Source organism: Triticum urartu, chromosome 3A (assembly GCF_056163025.1).
Source record: "Triticum urartu cultivar PI428250 chromosome 3A, HENAU_Tu73, whole genome shotgun sequence".
Lineage (NCBI taxonomy): Eukaryota > Viridiplantae > Streptophyta > Magnoliopsida > Poales > Poaceae > Triticum > Triticum urartu.
Genome location: NC_141875.1, coordinates 500,393,658 through 500,415,540, shown reverse-complemented (window position 1 = coordinate 500,415,540; position 21,883 = coordinate 500,393,658). Strand labels below are relative to the sequence as shown.

Sequence of the window (21,883 nt, the reverse complement as noted above, 5' to 3'; positions counted from 1 at the left end):
ATCCGACTTGGAGGCGACAAAGCCAAGCCGATGGGCAAACAGGGCGAACCGCTGGTACCAGGCGCGCGGAGCCTGCTTAAGGCCGTAAAGAGACTTGTGTAGGTGACACACGTAGTTTGGATGGTGAGCGCCAACAAAACCAGGAGGCTGCTGGCAGTAGACCTCCTCGTCAAGATTGCCATGGAGGAAGGCATTCTTGACGTCGAGCTGGTGGATCAGCCACGCCCGAGAGACCGCAAGGCTGAGGACGATGCGAATCATGGCAGGCTTGACAACGGGGCTGAATGTCTCATCCAAATCAATGCCCTGCTGTTGAGAATAGCCTCCTACCACCCATCGAGCCTTGAACCGGGCTAGGCTACCATCCGAGTGGAACTTGTGTTTGAATATCCACTTCCCTGAAACAACATGAGCATGAGGAGGACGGGGAACAAGAGACCACGTCCCGTAAGTGACAAGAGCATCAAATTCCTCGGTCATAGCATGATGCCAGTGTGGGTCATGGAGGGCACCCCGGTATGTTTTCGGAATAGGAGATGGAGTGGAGTGAATAGCAGAGAGATTAAGACGGTCGACGGGTTGGAAGAGACCACGCTTAGCACGCATGGGCATGGCGTGAGTGTTGGATGGGGAAGGTGGCCGGTGCACCATGACCGGCGGGGAGGAGTCAGTGGACACCGAGCTAGGGGAGGGCGTGTGGCCACACGGGGCTGCATGCGGGAACGCATGTGAGGAGGGAGCCGGCGAGCCGAGAGAGACAGGGGAGTGATCCGTCGTGGCGGTGGAAGAGGAGCCATGCATGGCGGGTTGCGGGTCTGCATGCAAGGCGGGTTGTGGGCGCGTGGGAAAACCAGGCGGGTGGCTGGGCATGGTGCGCGCAGAGGAGCCAGGCGAGGGGGTGCGGGTTCGTGGGGAGTGGGTTGGTGGGGTGCGAGCCGATGGGGATGGGGCTCGTGAGTTGGTTGGTGTGGCATGCACATGCACGTTGGTTGGTGTGGCATGCACATGCATGTTGGGCAAAGTAGGGTTCGAGGGTGTGTGGTGTGTGGCGGCCATGTCTAGGAGAAAATCCAGCGCTACCAAGGGATTAGTGGGGCGGTCAGACGAGTAGGAGAAAGGAAAGACAGACTCGTCGAAGATGACATGGCGAGAGATGATGACACGGCGGGTAGAGATATCTAGGCAACGGTATCCCTTGTTATTGGACGGGTATCTGAGGAAGACGCAAGCAGTGGACCGAGGGGCTAGTTTATGCTTGGCCGTAGCGGATTGGTTGGGATAGCAGAGGCAACCAAAGACACGAAGAGCGGCATAGTTCGGTTGTGTGTCGTAGAGGCGAATGTAGGGAACCGAAAAACCGATGGATTGTGAAGAGCGTATATTGACAAGGTATGTTGCCATTGCGAGAGCCTCGGCCCAGTAGGAGGGTGGCATGGAGGATTGGAATAGGAGAGTGCGAGTGACATCGTTGATCGTGCGGATAGCATGTTCGGCCTTGCTGTTTTGGGCGGACGTGTAGGGGCATGAAAAACGAAGGTGAATACCATGAGTGGAAAAGAAAGAGGTGATCGTGGAGTTGATAAACTCGGTCCCATCGTCGGCTTACATGGCTACAAGAGGACGTGAAAATTGTGTGCGAATGTAGGCAACAAAGTTAAGAAGAATACCCGCGGTGTCGGACTTTTTCCGGAGAGGAAAGGTCCACGTAAAATGAGAAAAATCGTCAACAATAACAAGATAGTATCGGAAACCAGAATTACTCAAAATTGGAGAAGTCAAAGATCACAATGTATCAACTTAAATGGTTCGACGCTTATTGAGGTAGACCTAGCGAAGGGCAAGCACACGTGCTTGCCAAGATGACAAGCATGACAAATATGTGAGGCTACCTTATTACATGAAATAAAGGAGTTCTTATGAAGTTGGGACATGGCATCGCGTCCCGGATGTCCTAAGTGACGGTGCCAAAGCTCGGCAGAGGTGGTGGCGAGGAGTCCATGAGCGTGGTGGTGGATGACTGATGATGGGAAGACGTAGAGGTCGCCGAGACTATTGCAGCGAAGAATCACTGCCTTGGTGCGAAGGTCCTTCACAGAAAAGCCGAGGGGATCAAACTCGAGAGAACAAAGATTATCAATGGTAAAATGATGAACGGAAAGTAAATTCTTGATGATATGTGGAACAAGTAATACATTGCGAAGGAAGAGAACGAGTGGAAGCGGGTATAGAGGTGTGTCCAGCGTGTGATATAGGCAAGGTAGAGCCATTGCCCATGGTGACGACAGAGGAGGAGGGAGAAGGTGCGAGATGTTGAAGCATACCGGGGTCGGAGGCCATGTGCGCTGTGGCTCCGGAGTCCATTACCCATTCACCTACTATTGACGGAGTTGCGGCGTTGTTCAGTGCAGCGAGGAGGGCGGAGCAGTTCCACGCCGGAGAGCCGCCGTAGGCAGGAGTGGGCGGCGGGTTGGTGCCGAAAGCCTAGTCGTGCAGCGGGGCAAGGGAGGTGAAAGCCTGGGCCGACGGAAGGACGGAAGGTCGCGCCCTGAGGAGGCCAACACCTGCGTTGGGACTTCCTGTAGGGGGCGCCGGAAGGAGCTGCTGGGCCTGCCCCGTATAGGGATTGAAGCAGACCCAGGGACTGACGGACGAGGGCGCCCCGCGCTGGGAGTTCCCGTCATAGAAGTTGGAGCGGCCGCTGCCACTGTTCCCGCCGCCGGAGCCCTTCTTCTTCCAGTTGCTGCTGTTGCGGTGTCCCCGGGAGGAGGCACCCTCGGAGGTGTTCCCGTGGCGAGGGCTGTCGCTGTCGCTGCCGTGCCGAGCGCCATCGCCGCGGTCCGGGCCACGGTGCTGTCCAGAGGAGGTGGAGCCGTTGCTGCCATGGGGAGGCGCACCCCCATAGAGCACCTTCTGGTGCCCAATCGCGATGGAATTCGCGAGCTGGGTCTTGCGGAGGGTCAACAGTGATCTCGTCTGGCTGAACGAGGGAAGGGGGTTCTGCATGGTGACAATCGTCGTGATGTCCGAAAATCATGGATTGAGACCACGAAGGCAATTGAGGACAAGTGTCTGGTCGGAGATGGGGGGGCAACGTCGCTGAGAGCATCGGAGAGCGCCTTCAAACGATGGCAGTAAGCAGTGATGGAGAGCTCGCCCTAGACGAGGCCCCGAAACTCTGCCTCAAGGTAGACGGCGCGCGTCATCTGATTATTAAGAGACATATTGGAGATGAGTGTCCAAGCTTCTTGCGCCGTCTGTTCCTCCGCCATGATTATGTTGAGGATTTCGTCCGAGATCGAACCATAGAGCCACGAGCGGACAATATAGTCCTCGTGAACCCAGTCGGCGGTGCGGTCCGCCTCGGCAGTGGCGGTGTTGACGTGGGAGAGTAGATCGTACTTGCCGAGAAGCACGCAGATGAGCATCCTCCACTTGGTGAAGTTGGAGGCGTGGACGTCTAGTGTCACGGGGACATGGGTGCGGACACCGGCGACGTTGACAGCAGGAGACGCAGCAGCGGGCATGATGGCGGTGACCACGGCGCCGGTGGTGGAGTTCATGGTGGTGGGAAGGATTGAGGTGGTGAGGTAGGAGCTGGTGTTCATGGCTGGGCGGTGCTGCGAGGAGGCAGGGAGCGAGCGGGGCGATCAGGTAGGATCGTGTGTATCTGATACCAAGAAACGATGCAGGATTTGTGATTCACGCCACACTTGGGGCGACCCTTGTATTCACAATATATAGGATTACATGCCTTGGTAATCAAGGTGAATCAAAGAAAATCCTCAACCAAATCATACAAAATATTCGGTGGGATATTGTGCTAGTTTCCTATTACAAGAAATACAGACACAAGGAATACTTTAACATTATGGATCCCTTTGTCTATATAATTACCGAACTATCATATTTAATTTGTGACCACTCATCGTGTTGATTTACTTTTGAAATCAAAATGCTGCTAAGCCTTTGCTGTAATAGATTGCACTACCCTTTGGCCGAGTCTGGATGTATGCCATGTATTAGACATAGTTATCTCTACTCCTAATGGAGCAGTTGGTAGTCTCCGCCGGTCAATTTTCGTCCCACCACTTTCGTCCGATTTTTTTCGTAGGTTAACCTTCGTAGATTTTTTTTCGTTGTTTTTTTCGTCTGGTTTTCTTTCATATCTCAGGCCCCACGTAAGAAAACAGTCAACCAGGCTCATCAAATCTCGATCTGCTTCATCTCTCAAAGGACGCCCCAGCCCCGAGAGGAGCCACCGCCGCCGCCGCCGGGGAACGAGAGGAGCCGCCGCCTCCAGGTCACCACTGCCCTCACCCTCGCATCCATACCTTCACCGTCGCCCTCGCGCTCGTGGATCCCTGAAATGCCGCCGATCCGAGACGAGCCGCCGCCGCCGAGGAACGAGACGAGCCGCCGGCGCCGAGGAACGAGACGAGCTAGGGTTCCATACACCGCCGCCGGTATCTCGCCCCCTCACCATGTACGCATCTCTCCTTTCCATCCCCATCTGAGACCGAAACCTACTCACGCCTCTCCTTGTTCGCCCACGCCATTGCAGTCCCAACCACGAACGCCGACATCGGCTGTAGCCGTCACGCCGCCAGCCATCCATGCCTCGTAGCCGTCGCAGCCGGTGCTTCCCCACCGAACGAGCGCCAAGGAGAAACACCGCTGTCTTTCTACATGGTGGCCGCTCCCCTCGATCCCCTCCATCGCCTCTACCGCCGCCGAGGTACGAGATCGCCTCCATCTTGTTCCTTCCCTGGCCACGCCCCTCCCAATTTCTTCCCCTCATCCAACTAGGGTTCTCACCCGCCGCCGCTTCCCTGCTGCTACCCGCCACTGGATGCCCTCCACGGACACCACCACCATGATGGCGGAACGAAGAGCAAGAGGGGTCATCGAGGATGGGTGCCGTCGTGAGGTTGCTGGTGCCCATGTGCGGTGATGGCATTGTGGCGGAAGAAGGTCTTCTTCCTGGGGAGCCGCTACCAGCCTCCGTCTCCACCCGCGGCCACGCTAAAAAGACAGGTACGCCGCCGCGCCCTCGACATATTCCCTACTGCACGTATGGTCAAGCATGTATCGCTTATCTTGCCCCATGTATCGCTTATCTTGCCCCATACGGCCTTGGCAGATCTCAACACTTGCTTGCTAATGTGCATGTGTGGATGTTGCTGGCTGCTGCTGTTGTGCACGTCTGCTTGGTGTGCCCCTGCTGTTTTGTGTTCTCACCACCACATCCACGACAAATAAAATTTCTTAGTTTTCTTAGAATGGTGTGTGTCATGATCTTCATGCCCGGCAGGGTTTAAATTACGCCTGTGGACAACGGGACTTTGATGTCCAGTTAAACTATCACTTGGTTGTGCATATGCACTATCTATTAAACCGACAATCGTTGTTTTCAGGTTCAGGTTCGATATGTCAGGGCTGAAGTACGCTCCTGAGTTAAAGAAAGACCTCGAGAGACTCTGTAGGTACGGTGCTATTGTTAGTGTGTTGTTGTCAGTACTACTCCAATACTTTGGTGTGGGGTTGCATAGTACTCCAATACTTTAGTGTGGGGTAGTAAAAAATGTATTCGTGGTGGGAAAGCATCAGTCGTTCGTATTTGCAGAATATGGAAATCAACAAATATTACCATTAAGAAAGCATGCATGTTATAGTGAATACTTAGTATACCAGTCATATTTTCTTGTCAACATGCACCTATTTGGAGGCTTATCTGATATTATTGCAATCTGGTAGAACTAACATATACTACTTTACTGGAGCTAGCACCTCATGCATAGTTATTGTATCAACCAGAAAGAAACTTCCGATCTACCATTTTACAGAACCAAATTGTATAGTGAGTAATTGAAGTGAAGTTGTTTTGGGCACCCAAAGATAATTCTGTTTGTATATTCCTGCCACTTGTACGGTTACAAGAAGCTAAATGTTGTTTTTCTTTTTTATGTTCTATAAATTATTTCCATGGTTATCTCCGATACAGTTTTAAAATGATCTTTTTGGACCAATTATATTAGCTCAAGTAGCCATTTAGCTGAGTTCAAGTTCAGATTTGGCTGCCATCTTAGTTCAGTTCAGTTAGGAGCAACATTTAGCATTCTAGCTGTATGATATGATGTCTACACATTTCCCTGTTCTCTTTTTGTGTAATGTAATTCCAGACTCTTTAGGTTAACCACTGCCACTAATTCTCTAATGGATATGCCATGTGCATAGGAAGGGTGCACCCGTTTTTCCTTATCTTCATCTGAATTAAATCCGTCCAGTGTGTATGCAGGAACTAAAGACATGTATTAGAGAATGAACCATCAATCCTCTTCTTGCTTATTGTTTGTCAAATGCTATATTAAAGCACTATATCAATTCCATTGTTATTTACACGAAGGGACGGATTAGGACCTGTGGGATCATGGCTCTTTCAGCTTGAACGTAAGCCTCTCCGGCTGTTCCATTTACATAATAATATCTTAATTTGACAATTATGTTTATTTTTCATCCTTTTTCAGAGTATTTGTGATGTATCCTTCACTTACCGTGCCACGGGGTTATCGCGGATATTGGTGGAGGACTTGGTGGACTAGCGCAAAATGGAAATCTAGAAAGAAGTGAAACTAATCAGCTATGGTTCTCCTGGAGTATTTGTGCAACCAGAAGGCCGCCCATGATAAATATGATGTTCTTTATGCATTTAAAAAACTACTAAAGGGAAAGTTGTGAATGTGTAAGTTTTGCACCAGTAGATTCTGAAATATGTTGTTTATGCTTTTAAAAGATATACAATTCTTGAACCTTTTCAGAATTATGTAATCATCCCCTCAAACTCAGTGTATTGCAGAGCGTATGCGTCAGAGGCCAGTCAGCAGAGGTGCATGCAGGTTTGTGCTTGAGGGTGCACGCGAGCCGGCGGCTACAGGCAGAGGGTGCGGCCTGTGTGTGCGTGTTGTGGTCGCCTGATTTGATTGTAAATCGTGTAGAGCAAAGGCGGCTTCTGTGGCGCCGGAGCAACAATTTCAGTGAGCACATGGACTTGATGCAGGGAGGGTCGTCGAAGAGAAGGACGGCGGCCCGGCCTACACATGATGGAACACACATTGCCGACGATGCGGTACCAGGCCTGGAGAAGAGATCCCGAGGTATGCATGAAGCCTTCTTAGTTAGTTTTTTAGTTGAGCGACTGCATAACTGAAGAATTTTGTGTGTGTAGTCTTTCAAAGTTGATTCAGACATAGCCTTACAATTCAAGAGCAACGGTGTCTGAACTTTTCAAAATTATATCAATTATTGTACTGTTTTTGGATTGTTGACGAGATATGTAGATTTGTGATATTGATTGCAATGAAATTTGGTTCAGTTATTCAGTGTTTAGACATACAAGATACTATACTATAGCTTAGGATTAAAAAAATTGGTCACTTTGTTTCATTCTAGAATGCCCGCTGTAGTACTGTAACACCCCGGATGTAACTTTCCCTTTTTGTACTCCAACTCTTGCCGTTTTCCGGCGTTCAGTTATATTTATTTCTCGGGTTCGGGTCGTTGTCTCCGTGTGTTGCTTTCGTTGTCATGCATCTAATATCATGTCATCATGTGCATTGCATTTGCATACATGTTCGTCTCATGCATTCGAGCATTTTCCCCGTTGTCCGTTTTGCATTCCGGCGCTTCGTTCTCCTCCAGTGGTCATTTCTAGCTTTCTTTCGTGTGTGGGGATTAAACATTTCCAGATTGGACCAAGACTTGCCAAGCGGCCTTGGTTTACTACCGGTAGACCGCCTGTCAAGTTTCGTGCCATTTGGACTTCGTTTGATACTCCAACGGTTAACCGAGGGACCGAAAAGGCCTCGTGTGTGTTGCAGCCCAACACCCCTCCAATTTGGCCCAAAACTCACCACACTCTGCTCCATGTCCTAGAGCGTTCGATCACGATCGTGTGGCCGAAAACCGCACCTCATTTGGACTCTCCTAGCTCCCTCTATGCCTATATAAAGGCCCCCCGAAATTCGGATCTCTCTCCCTCCCCGAAACCCTAGATCCATTTCCCACGCCGCCGCCGGACAAAAACTGCCGGGCCGGACGTGTCCGACCCGACCTCCGCCGCCACGTGGCGCTCCCCGATTCGCCGCCGCCCTCTCTCTCCTCTCGGCGCCGCCGAAGCCCGCCGGCCCGCGGGAGGCCCTCCCCGGCCCGCGCGAGGCCGCGCCGCCCCTCGGCTTCTTCTCAGACGCCGGACGCCGCCCCGCCGCCGCTCGCCGCCTCGCCCGACGACGCCGGCTGCCGCCTTGCCGCGACCACCGCCGCCTCCATGCCACCGGCCGCCGCACCGCACCACCGCGGCCGCCCCTCGCCGCCACCGGCCGGCGCCGCCTCTCCGCCGCCCTCTCCGGCCTCCTCCTCTCCTACCCCGGCGACCCCTCCAACTCCGGCCGCCGTCGTCTTCAACCCCGGCGAACCTCGATTTTCGCGTGCGTGAACAGTACTGCTACAGTGATCTGGATCCAGATCTGGAATCTCGGTTGACTTTCTCCTCCCGAAACCCTAATTTTATGCAAACTTTGACCTGCCGTAACTTTGCATCCGTGGCTCCGATTTGGGTGTATAGCATATCAAAATGTTCGTCTCGACGAGTACATCATTTTATTACATTGCATCATTTTCATTTGAGCTCATCTTGATTCCCAAAATGCTGTTAGAAGGAGGCTTCATGAGTTAATTGTCAGATCTGCTAGTTCATCTTAGACTTTTGTCATTTTTGCCATGATTATTGTGTGCATGCTATGCCTGTAAGTCCTTCATATGTTTTGTTAAGGATTTTGTCTTGTTTCTAGAGGTGCAACCCATGCATTTTTAGGATGTGTGTGGTGACTTGTGCAAGCTTGCAAAGTGAGGCACCCGGGAAATCTGTTTTCAGAGACTTAGTAGTTTTCACTAAGTCTGGGATTATTTAGTTCATGATGCCATATGTTCAGCTTGTTTCCTAGTGATCCGTGCCTCTTTTATGGATGATCAGTAAAGGAGTTTTGTTAATCATGTTATGCTCTATCTATCCATGTCTTTGTTTGAAATTATGGAGCACCCTAGCTTGAGTCAATCGAGCTCTACTTTTGCTTCATTGTGAATCTGGGCAGATCGTCAACTCGTTTGCGATTTTGCCGGCGTTGTTGTAGTTGATCCGTGCATGCTATGCCATTGTTCTTTCCATGTATAGCTTGTATTTTGTGCCTTCATAATGAATGTATGCTTCCCTTGCCATGACTTGCACCGTGGTGAGTGCATCGAGCTCGTTTACATGCCTTCGTGAGTTATATTTTAGTATGTCTCAGTTTTCACTAAGTCTGAAAACTGATTGTGTTTTAGCTATATTCGTGTGCCCATTAGTATATTTTGTGATCCCTTTTGACCCCAGGTCACTTAGGGACTTTTGTTAAACTTGTTGAGTAGCTCCATGCCATGTTCTTACTTGTCTTATTCAGGTCATGTATTATGTTGTTTTGCTGCTCCGAAGAGGGCTTCGTGATCTGAAATTCCAGACAAGTGTTAATTTCACTAAGTGTGAGATCTGTTTTGCATTTGCGTTTTTGCCATGCTTGTTTGAACCTCATAATGGATGAATTGGCCGTGGCTCAGTGCTAGTCTTTTGTCAAGCATCTTGTGTGCATCCCGGCCATGCATTTTGTTGTCATGTTTGGTGGCTGTAGCATGTTCATTTCATTGCATTTAGATGCCTACCTGCTGTAAATCGTAGACCGGTGTCATTCTTAAAACGCTTGTCATTTCCAAACCGTAACTCCGATTCCGATGATCTTTATATCGTTTTCAAGCGATTTTATCTCATCTTTCCAGTGGCACCCTTGGAATTCCAAGTTGAGGCCAGGTTCATGCATTTCCTGTCAGATCCTGCATTTTGCATCCCGCATTGCATCCCGCATAGCATGCCATCATTTCATCATATTGCTTGGTCTTGCACGTGGTTGATTGTATCCTTGTTGTTTGTTTGTCTTGTTTGGGTAGAGCCGGGAGACGAGTTCGCTACCGAGGAGCCCGTTGAGTTTGCTTGTGAGGATCCAGTCAACTCTGACAACTGTGCAGGCAAGATGATCATACCCTCGAAATCACTACTATCTTTGCTATGCTAGTTTGCTCGCTCTTTGCTATGCCAATGCTACGATGCCTATCTTTTACTTGTCAGCCTCCCAATTGCCATGTTGAAACTCTAACCCACCATGTCCTAGCAAACCATTGATTGGCTATGTTACCGCTTTGCTCAGCCCCTCTTATAGCGTTGCTAGTTGCAGGTGAAGATTGGAGGCCGTTCCTTGTTGGAACATCATTTATTTACTTGTTGGGATATCATTACATTGCCATGTTATCTTAATGCATCTATATACATGGTAAAGGGTGGAAGGCTCGGCCTCTCGCCTAGTGTTTTGTTCCACTCTTGCCGCCCTAGTTTCCGTCATATCGGTGTTATGTTCCCGGATTTTTGCGTTCCTTACGCGGTTGGGTTATAATGGGAACCCCTTGATAGTTCACCTTGATTAAAGCTTTTCTAGCAATGCCCAACCTTGGTCTTACCATTTGCCACCTAGCCTCTTTTTCCCTCGGGTTTCCGGAGCCCGCGGGTCATCTTATTTTAAACCCCCCGGGCCAGTGCTCCTCTGAGTGTTGGTCCAAATAGAGCCACTTGCAGCGCCACCTCGGGGCAACTTGAGGGTTGGTTTTAGTTGTACGTAGTGTTCATCTGAGTGTGCCCTGAGAAAGAGATATATGCAGCTCCTATCGGGATTTGTCGGCACATTCGGGCGGTGTTGCTGGATTTGTTTTAACCTGTCGAAGTGTCTTGAATTACCGAGATACCAAGTCTGATCGGAACATCTTGGGAGGAGGTCTATTGCTTCGTTGACCGTGAGAGCTTGTCATGGGCTAAGTTGGGACTCCCCTGCAGGGATTGAACTTTCGAAAGTCGTGCCCGCGGTTATGGGCAGATGGGAATTTGTTAATGTCCGGTTGTAGATAACTTGAACCTTAATTAATTAAAATGAATCAACTGAGTGTGTTACCGTGATGGCCTCTTCTAGGCGGAGTCCGGGAAGCGGACACGGTGTTGGAGTAATGTTTGCGCAGGTTGTTCCTCTAGTTTTTCACGCTCGCGCTTTGCCTCCTCTTCTCGCTCTCTTTTGCGAATAAGATAGCCACCACATATGCTAGTCGCTTGCTGCAGCTCCACATATATTGCCTTGACATTCCTGTAAGCTTAAATAGTCTTGATCGCGAGGGCGCGAGATTGCTGAGTCCCTGTGGCTCACAGATTACTATAACTCCAGATGCAGGTCCAGGTGATTCCGCTCCAGGTGACGAGTACGAGCTCAAGTGGGAGTTCGACGAAGACTCTCAGCGTTACTACGTGTCTTTTCCTGATGATCAGTAGTGGTGCCTAGTTGGGGTTTGATTGGGACCTTGTTGCATGTTGGGTCATTTTCTATTTTGGTGTCGTGGTCGGGCCATGAGTGTTTGTATGATGGATGTTATTTATGTACTTTGATGTGACGTGGCGAGTGTAAGCCAACTATATTTCTCCCCCTTTTATTATATATATTACATGGGATGTTGTAATGATTGCCTGACTTGCGACATTGCTTTCAATGCGGTTATGTTTCTAAGTCGTGCCTCGACACGTGGGAGCTATAGCCGCATCGAGGGCGTTACAAGTTGGTAATCAGAGCCTTCCCCGTCCTTAGGAGCCCCATTGCTTGATCGCTTTTAGCAGCCGAGTTGTGTCTAGAAAAATGTTTTGAGTAATTTAGGAATTATATATCGGAGAGCTTAGGAATTCTTTTTACTTCCCAGTCTCCTCATCGCTCTGGTAAGGCATCCTGACGTAGAGTTTTGACTCTTCTCTTCTCAAATTTCACAAAAAAAAAATTAGGATCACGCGAGTATCTTGGAATCGTTCCGATGGCTTATGATGAGAACATTGACTTGGTGCCTCCTGTCAGGGGTTTAGTGGAAGTGTCCCAGGGAGTTGAGCTCTGAGGTGTTGTCATCATAATTTTATCGTTGCAATTCTGGAATACTTGAGATATGTTCGCCGACATCAAAAATCTCTTTTATGCAGTTCGTTGGTGAGATAACCTCGACGCCACCTAGTACTGGGGCGGGAGTTCGGGAGTATCGCCATAACTTGTATAACGGATGCTTTTCGAAGGTTGAGGTAGATGGTTTCCGAAAGTTTCTTGGTTATGTGTTGAAGGATGGATACAGCTGGATGTAGGATTTGCTAGTTTGGGTGAGATATTATGCTTCCCCTATATCCCCAACACCTGATTGCATAACCGGAAAGGTTCGGAAGTTTCATAGGTGGGAATTCTAGTAGTTCTAGTTCTTCTTCCACGGATATTGGTTTGAGATTGGGATTTCTTACTGATTATTCATTCTTGATCCGTACCTTGTTGATTTACTTCTTCTACCTAATTCTACGTGGCTTCTCAATTTATGGATATGTGACCATTTGAAGAGGAATGCATTCGTTCATTTTGTTCGGATGTGAAAACTATATGTTGCAATTTTCATTCCGTTGGTTTCAGCTTCATTTATCTGTCTATGTGCTAACAATGGTCAACCTCTTCAGGATGGCTCCCGCTAAGAGCACCAGTCAGAACCAGAATCAACATCCGCCACCACCTCCACCTCCTCCAGAGGCATGGCAAGCTGTGATGGCCGCAACCAATGCAAACACTCAGCTGATCATGCAAATTCTTCAAGAGCGCAATCAAGGCAGTCAAGGGAATCAAGGCAGCAATCAGAGTCACTTTGCTACACTCAACCAGTTCCTTGCTAACGGGCCAAAGACTTTCAGCAATTGTGTTGAGGCAACCGATGCTGACGATTGGCTTGTGGATCTGTGTAAGCATTTCGAGTGCAGTAACGTCAGGCCTGAGGACTTTGTCAAGTTCGCTTCCTTCCAACTCAAAGATCAAGCTGCAGAATGGTTCCAGCAGTACAAGGATTCCAGAGGTGGACGTGTTATCACTTGGGATGATTTCCGTCGAGATTTCCGAGCTCATCATATTCCGCAGAGTGTGGTTGAAAGCAAGCGTGAGGAATTCCGCAATCTGAAGCAAGGCTCTTTGTCTGTCTATGACTACAACAAGTTGTTTCAGAAGCTCGCCCGCTTTGCCAAGCAGGACGTCCCTGATGAGAAGAGCATGATATACCAGTTCAGGGATGGTCTCAGAGAAGATATTCAGCTCGCTCTTGTCCTCTTCAAGCCCTTGAGATACGATGAGTTCTACAACATGGCACTGAAGCAAGAGGCTGCTCAGTTGAGGTGTGATGCTTCCAGGAAGCGAGTCAGAGATGTTACTCCTTCCTCTACTCAAGTGGCCAAGCAGCAGAAGTTTTGGCTTCCTCCTCCTCCGTTCCGTCAGCCGTTCCAGCAGAAGAGCAAAGGTGGCAGTGGTTCTTCCTACCCACCCAACCCTGGCTTTCAGAACAAGACTTCGTCTCAAGCTCCAAGATCGAGTGCTCCGTATCACCGTCCGCTTTCAGAGGTCACGTGCAACAAGTGCCAACAGAAGGGTCACTATGCCAACAAGTGTTTCAACCAGAGGCATCTTCCTCCTCCTCCTCCTGTCAGATCGGCAAGTACAGCTGTGGTCAAGCATAACCCCAAGCACGCCAAGGTCAATCTGCTAAATGCAGCTCAGGCAGAGGACTCACCAGATGTGATCATGGGTAACCTTCCTGTTAACGATGTTCCTGCAAAAGTTCTTTTTGACACTGGTGCATCTCTTTCTTTTATTTCAACTCCATTTGTGGCCAAGCATGATTTTGTGACCGAAAGGATTCCTGTTCCATTGAAGATTGTGTCTCCGGGCAAGCAAATGAATTCTAACAATTGCGTCCCGGATGTCTCTATCACGTTGGGCGATTACAAGTTTCTCTCTTCTCCGGTGGTTCTTGGTAACTCGAATATTGATCTTATTCTCGGAATGGATTGGCTTTCTAAGCACAAGGCTCAGCTTGATTGTGCAGTCAGGCAGATTCAATTGACTCATTCGTCTGAGGATGTAATTGTCTTTGCCGCTCGTGATGATACCATTCGTCTGTTTTCTCTCAATGAGAAGGGTGAATTGGATGCCATCTCTCAAATTCCAGTCGTTTGCGAATATTAAGACGTCTTTCCAGAAGAGCTCCCAGGAATGCCTCCGCACTGGCCAGTTGAATTCGTTATTGAACTTGAGCCTGGCACGGAACCTGTGTGCAAACGTCCTTACAAGCTCGAACCTGAAGAGTTGAAGGAGCTGAAGAAGCAACTCGATGAGCAAGAAAGAATGGGTCTTATCCGGCCTAGTTCTTCTCCGTGGGGTTGTGGTGTTCTTTTTGTGAAGAAGAAGGATGGAACGGACCGACTTTGTGTTGATTACTGTCCAGTGAACAAGAAGACCATCAAGAACAAATACCCACTTCCCAACATCAATGAGCTGTTCGAACAACTAAAAGGTGCTCAAGTATTCTCCAAGCTTGATCTCCGTATGGGTTATCACCAGATTTGCATTCGTGAAGAAGATATTCCCAAGACAGCATTCAGAACAAGCTTTGGTTCATATGAATACACTGTCATGTCTTTTGGCCTCGCCAACGCTCCTCCGATGTTCTCTCGCATGATGAATTTCATCTTCAACGCCTACACCAATGACTTCGTTTTGGTCTATCTCGACGACATTCTGGTTTTCTCGAAGAACAAGGAAGATCATGCCAAGCACTTGCGTTTGGTTCTTGATAAGCTCAGAGAACATCAGTTCTACGCCAAGTTCTCCAAGTGCGAATTTTGGCTCGATGAGGTTTTTTATCTTGGTCATATCATCTCTGCCAAGGGCATTTCCGTGAATCCTGAGAAGGTGTCCGCAATTGTGAATTGGGAACCTCCTCAGAACGTGAAGCAACTCCGCAGTTTTCTCGGTCTCGCAAGCTATTGCCAAAGATTCATTGAAAACTTTTATAAAATCGCGAAGCCACTCTCAAATCTTCTTCAGAAGCACGTCAAGTACGTTTGGTCTCCGGAGTGTGATATTGCTTTCAACACTTTGAAAGAGAAGTTGATCACTGCTCCAGTTCTGACTCCGCCTGATGAATCCAAGCCATACGAGGTCTTTTGTGATGCCTCTCTCCAAGGTCTTGGCGCAGTTTTTATGCAAGAGAAGAAAGTTGTTGCTTATACATCTCGCCAGTTGAAGCCTAATGAGAAGAACTACCCCACTCATGATCTCGAGTTGGCGGCAGTTGTGCATACTCTTTTGACTTGGAGATATCTTCTATTGGGAAGAAAAGTGGACATTTTCACTGATCACAAGAGTCTCAAGTACATCTTCACTCAGCCTAATCTCAACCTCAGGCAAACTCGATGGGTCGAAATGATTCAAGAGTATAATCCGAGTATCGAGTATACTCCAGGCAAGGCCAATGTGATTGCTGACGCTTTGAGCAGGAAGGCCTACTGCAACAGTCTGATTCTCAAGCCTTATCAACCCGAGCTTTGTGAAGCTTTCTGCAAACTTAATCTGCAAGTTGTTCCTCAAGGTTTCCTCGCCAACCTTCAAGTCTCTCCTACCTTAGAAGACCAGATTTACCAAGCCCAGCTTCTTGATGCTATGGTGAAAAAGGTGAAGATTGGGATTGCCAAGAGTCAGTCCAAGTACAAGTGCTACCGCCTTGATGACAAGGACACTCTCTTCTTCGAGGATCGTATTGTTGTGCCCAAAGGTGACCTCCGTAAAGTGATCATGAACGAGGCTCACAATTCTCTCCTCTCCATCCACCCTGGGAGCACGAAGATGTATCAGGACCTCAAGCAAGCTTATTGGTGGACTCGAATGAAGCGCGAGATCGCTCAATTCGTGAATGAATGTGATGTCTGCAGAAGAGTGAAGGCAGAACACCAAAGGCCAGCTGGTCTCCTCCAACCTCTTGCCATTCCAGAATGGAAGTTTGACCACATTGAAATGGACTTCGTGACTGGGTTTCCAAAGTCCAAGCGTGGCAATGATGCTATATTTGTTGTCATCGACAAACTCACCAAAGTGGCTCACTTTCTGCCTATAAAAGAGTCGATCACTGCAGCTCAATTGGCGGAACTCTATACCTCTCGCATTGTCTCTCTGCACGGTATTCCTCAAGTGATCTCTTCAGACCGTGGCAGCATCTTTACCTCGAAGTTTTGGGATTCTTTTCAGAAGGCCATGGGCACTAACATCCGCTTCAACACTGCTTTCCATCCTCAAACAAGCGGTCAAGTCGAGCGTGTCAACCAGATTCTTGAAGATATGCTCAGGGCTTGTGTGATCGCCTTCGGCATGAAGTGGGAGGATTGTCTTCCTTATGCTGAATTCTCCTACAACAATTGTTTTCAAGCAAGTTTGGGCAAGGCCCCTTTTGAAATTCTGTATGGCAGGAAGTGCCGTACCCCTCTCAACTGGTCTGAAACCGGTGATCGTCAGCTTTTGGGTAATGACTTAATCACAGAAGCAGAAGAAATGTGCAAAGTCATTCGTGATAACCTCAAAGCAGCCCAATCCCGCCAGAAGAGCTACTATGATAGTAAGCACCGTGATTTGGCTTTTGAGATCGGAGATCATGTTTACCTCCGCGTCTCTCCTATGAAAGGTACTCGTCACTTCGGTATTAAAGGGAAGCTTGCCCCTAGATACGTGGGACCTTTCAAGATTGTCAGCAAGAGAGGCGACCTCGCCTATCAACTCGAGCTTCCTTCAAACTTTGCAAATGTTCATGATGTGTTCCATGTCTCTCAGCTTCGAAAGTGCTTCAAGACTCCTGACCGCACCATCAACTTCGAGGACATTGAGCTCCAAGAAGATCTCTCTTATCGTGAGCACACAGTTTCTATTCTTGAAGAGACTGAACGCAAGACTCGCAACAAGTCAATCAAATTTCTCAAAGTCAAGTGGTCACACCATTCCGACCGTGAAGCTACCTGGGAACGCGAGGATCACCTCCGTTTTGAGTACCCGGAGTTCTTTCAGTCCTAGATCTCGGGACGAGATCTTTTCGTAGTGGTGGAGTGTTGTAACACCCAGGATGTAACTTTCCCTTTTTGTACTCCAACTCTTGCCGTTTTCCAGCGTTAAGTTATATTTATTTCTCGGGTTCGGGTCGTTGTCTCCGTGTGTTGCTTTCGTTGTCATGCATCTAATATCATGTCATCATGTGCATTGCATTTGCATACATGTTCGTCTCATGCATTCGAGCATTTTCCCCGTTGTCCGTTTTGCATTCCGGCGCTTCGTTCTCCTCCGGTGGTCATTTCTAGCTTTCTTTCGTGTGTGGGGATTAAACATTTCTGGATTGGATCGAGACTTGCCAAGTGGCCTTGGTTTACTACCAGTAGACCGCCTGTCAAGTTTCGTGCCATTTGGACTTCGTTTGATACTCCAACGGTTAACCGAGGGACCGAAAAGGCCTCGTGTGTGTTGCAGCCCAACACCCCTCCAATTTGGTCCAAAACCCACCAAACTCTACTCCATGTCCTAGAGCGTTCGATCACGATCGCGTGGCCGAAAACCGCACCTCATTTGGACTCTCCTAGCTCCCTCTATGCCTATATAAAGGCCCCCCGAAATTCGGATCTCTCTCCCTCCCCGAAACCCTAGATCCATTTCCCACGCCGCCGGACAAAAACTGCCGGGCCGGACGTGTCTGACCCGACCTCCGCCGCCACGTGGCGCTCCCTGATTCGCCGCCGCCCTCTCTCTCCTCTCGGCACCGCCGAAGCCCGCCGGCCCGCGGGAGGCCCTCCCCGGCCCGTGCGAGGCCGCGCCGCCCCTCGGCTTCTTCTCCGACGCCGGACGCCGCCCCGCCGCCGCTCGCCGCCTCGCCCGACGACGCCGGCTGCCGCCTCGCCGCGACCACCGCCGCCTCCACGCCACCGGCCGCCGCACCGCGGCCGCCCCTCGCCGCCACCGGCCGGCGCCGCCTCTCCGCCGCCCTCTCTGGCCTCCTCCTCTCCTACCCCGGCGACCCCTCCAACTCCGGCCACCGTCATCTTCAACCCCGGCGAACCTCGATTTTCGCGCGCGTGAACAGTACTGCTACAGTGATCTGGATCCAGATCTGGAATCTCGGTTGACTTTCTCCTCCCGAAACCCTAATTTTATGCAAACTTTGACCTACCGTAACTTTGCATCCGTAGCTCCGATTTGGGCGTATAGCATATCAAAATGTTCGCCTCGATGAGAACATCATTTCATTCCATTGCATCATTTTCATTTGAGCTCATATTGATGCCCAAAATGCTGTTAGAAAGAGGCTTCGTGAGTTAATTGTCAGATCTGCTAGTTCATCTTAGACTTTTGTCATTTTTTCCATGATTATTGTGTGCATGCTATGCCTGTGAGTCCTCATATGTTTTGTTAAGGATTTTGTCTTCTTTCCAGAGGTGCAACCCATGCATTTTTAAGATGTGTGTGGTGACTTATGCAAGCTTGCAAAGTGAGGCACCCGGGAAATCTGTTTTCACAGACTTAGTAGTTTTCACTAAGTCTGGGATTATTTAGTTCATGATGCCATATGTTCAGCTTGTTTCCTAGTGATCCGTGCCTCTTTTGAGGATGATCAGTAAAGGAGTTTTGTTAATCATGTTATGCTCTATCCATACATGTCTTTATTTGCAATTATGGAGCACCCTAGCTTGAGCCAATCGAGCTCTACTTTTGCTTCTTGTGAATCTGGGCAGATCGTCAACTCATTTGCGATTTTGCCGGCGTTGCTGTAGTTGATCCGTGCATGCTATGCCATTGTTCTTGCCATGTCTAGCTTGTATTTTGTGCCTTCTTAATGAATGTATGCTTGCCTTGCCATGACTTGCACCGTGGTGAGTGCATTGAGCTCGTTTACATGCCTTCGTGAGTTAGCTATGTTCGTGTGCCCGTTAGTATATTTTGTGATCCCTTTTGACCCCAGGTCACTTAGGGACTTTTGTTAAGCTTGTTGAGTAGCTCCATGCCATGTTCTTACTTGTCTTATTCAGCTCATGTGTTATGTTGTTTTGCTGCTCCGAAGAGGGCTTCGTGATCTGAAATTCCAGACAAGTGTTAATTTCACCAAGTCTGAGATCTGTTTTGCATTTGCGTTTTTGCCATGCTTGTTTGAAACTCATAATGGATGAATTGGCCGTGGCTCAGTGCTAGTCTTTTGTTAAGTATATTGTGTGCATCCCGGCCATGCATTTTGTTGTCATGTTTGGTGGCTGTAGCATGTTCATTTCATTGCATTTAGATGCCTACCTGCTGTAAATCGTAGACCGGTGTCATTCTTAAAACGCTTGTCATTTCCAAACCGTAACTCCGATTCCGATGATCTTTATATCGTTTTCAAGAGATTTCATCTCATCTTTCCAGTGGCACCCTTGGAATTCCAAGTTGAGGCCAGGTTCATGCATTTCCTGTCAGATCCTGCATTTTGCATCCCGCATTGCATCCCGCATAGCATGCCATCATTTCATCATATTGCTTGGTCTTGCACGTGGTTGATTGTATCCTTGTTGTTTGTTTGTCTTGTTTGGGTAGAGCCGGGAGACGAGTTCGCTACCGAGGAGCCCGTTGAGTTTGCTTGTGAGGATCCAGTCAACTCTGACAACTGTGCAGGCAAGATGATCATACCCTCGAAATCACTACTATCTTTGCTATGCTAGTTTGCTCGCTCTTTGCTATGCCAATGCTACGATGCCTATCTTTTACTTGTCAGCCTCCCAATTGCCATGTTGAAACTCTAACCCACCATGTCCTAGCAAACCATTGATTGGCTATGTTACCGCTTTGCTCAGCCCCTCTTATAGCGTTGCTAGTTGCAGGTGAAGATTGGAGGCCGTTCCTTGTTGGAACATCATTTATTTACTTGTTGGGATATCATTACATTGCCATGTTATCTTAATGCATCTATATACATGGTAAAGGGTGGAAGGCTCGGCCTCTCGCCTAGTGTTTTGTTCCACTCTTGCCGCCCTAGTTTCCGTCATATCGGTGTTATGTTCCCGGATTTTTGCGTTCCTTATGCGGTTGGGTTATAATGGGAACCCCTTGATAGTTCGCCTTGATTAAAGCTTTTCCAGCAATGCCCAACCTTGGTCTTACCATTTGCCACCTAGCCTCTTTTTCCCTCGGGTTTCCGGAGCCCGCGGGTCATCTTATTTTAAACCCCCCGGGCCAGTGCTCCTCTGAGTGTTGGTCCAAATAGAGCCACTTGCAGCGCCACCTCGGGGCAACTTGAGGGTTGGTTTTAGTTGTACGTAGTGTTCATCTGAGTGTGCCCTGAGAAAGAGATATGTGCAGCTCCTATCGGGATTTGTCGGCACATTCGGGCGGTGTTGCTGGATTTGTTTTAACCTGTCGAAGTGTCTTGAATTACCGAGATACCGAGTCTGATCGAAACGTCTTGGGAGGAGGTCTATTCCTTCGTTGACCGTGAGAGCTTGTCATGGGCTAAGTTGGGACTCCCCTGCAGGGATTGAACTTTCGAAAGCCGTGCCCGCGGTTATGGACAGATGGGAATTTGTTAATGTCCGGTTGTAGATAACTTGAACCTTAATTAATTAAAATGAATCAACTGAGTGTGTTACCGTGATGGCCTCTTCTCGGCAGAGTCCGGGAAGCGGACATGGTGTTGGAGTAATGTTTGCGCAGGTTGTTCCTCTAGTTTTTCACGCTCGCGCTTTGCCTCCTCTTCTCTCTCTCTTTTGCGAATAAGATAGCCACCACATATGCTAGTCGCTTGCTGCAGCTCCACATATATTGCCTTGACATTCCTGTAAGCTTAAATAGTCTTGATCGCGAGGGCGCGAGATTGTTGAGTCCCTGTGGCTCACAGATTACTATAACTCCAGATGCAGGTCCAGGTGATTCCGCTCCAGGTGACGAGTACGAGCTCAAGTGGGAGTTCGACGAAGACTCTCAGCGTTACTACGTGTCTTGTCCTGATGATCAGTAGTGGTGCCTAGTTGGGGTTTGATTGGGACCTTGTCGCATGTTGGGTCATTTTCTATTTTGGCGCCGTAGTCGGGCCATGAGTGTTTGTATGATGGATGTTATTTATGTACTTTGATGTGACGTGGCGAGTGTAAGCCAACTATGTTTCTTCCCCTTTTATTATATATATTACATGGGATGTTGTAATGATTGCCTGACTTGCGACATTGCTTTCAATGCGGTTATGTCTCTAAGTCGTGCCTCGACACGTGGGAGCTATAGCCGCATCGAGGGCGTTACAAGTACTGCTTTGCCACTATCTGCTTGATATCCCTGGCAATATTTTTGGAAAGCATTACAAACTATATAAGTTTTGCCGTCACTGCTTGCCTTGCCTGTGCAGTTTCCATTCTTCTGCAACGACAGGGAGTATGTTATCGGTCGCGGGGTCTAGGCATCTAGAAAGACGTACTACTGCGCTAATAAGGTATCTGATGAAATAGTACAACTTTATATGTCAGGGTTCCTTTACGACAGGGAGTATGTTATCGGTCACGTGATTGCTTTTACAGCCATTTTCAGGGTTCCTTTACTACTGTACATGAGATGGAAACTCTTGCTATTTTTGTTCCATGTTCCCATTTGCAAATTTTCATCACGTGGTTGCTTTTACAGCCATTGCCGCTTTGTCCATATTTGGTTATGATGCACTGCATTCTATATCCATCAGTGCCAAGCATATGTCTCCTTTCTATCTGTAGTTCCTCGCACTAGATAAGCGAAGGACAATGCATACTATGATCCCTCCCCCCCTCTCTCTCTCTCTATATATATATATATATATATATATCTAAATTCATGGTAGCAAGAATCACTACGTACTGATACTAATT

The 21,883-nt window shown here is 48.7% G+C and overlaps 1 long non-coding RNA gene across 11 annotated transcripts; it reads left to right on the top strand.

Moving 5' to 3' along the window:
• Positions 1 to 4,178: 4,178 nt before the first annotated feature.
• LOC125544644 (uncharacterized) lies at positions 4,179 to 21,614 on the top strand. Of its 11 annotated transcripts, none has more exons than XR_007299593.2 (7): positions 4,179 to 4,463; positions 4,562 to 5,034; positions 5,141 to 5,282; positions 5,415 to 5,483; positions 6,296 to 6,447; positions 6,525 to 6,739; positions 6,844 to 7,383. It is a non-coding gene; the product is annotated as an uncharacterized LOC125544644 (long non-coding RNA). The 11 variants fall into 11 exon arrangements; XR_015619193.1 differs by having other exon boundaries at positions 6,285 to 6,447; XR_007299585.2 differs by lacking the exon at positions 5,141 to 5,282 and adding an exon at positions 21,394 to 21,614 and having other exon boundaries at positions 4,180 to 4,463; positions 6,285 to 6,447; positions 6,844 to 7,151.
• The last annotated feature ends 269 nt before the right edge of the window (positions 21,615 to 21,883 follow it).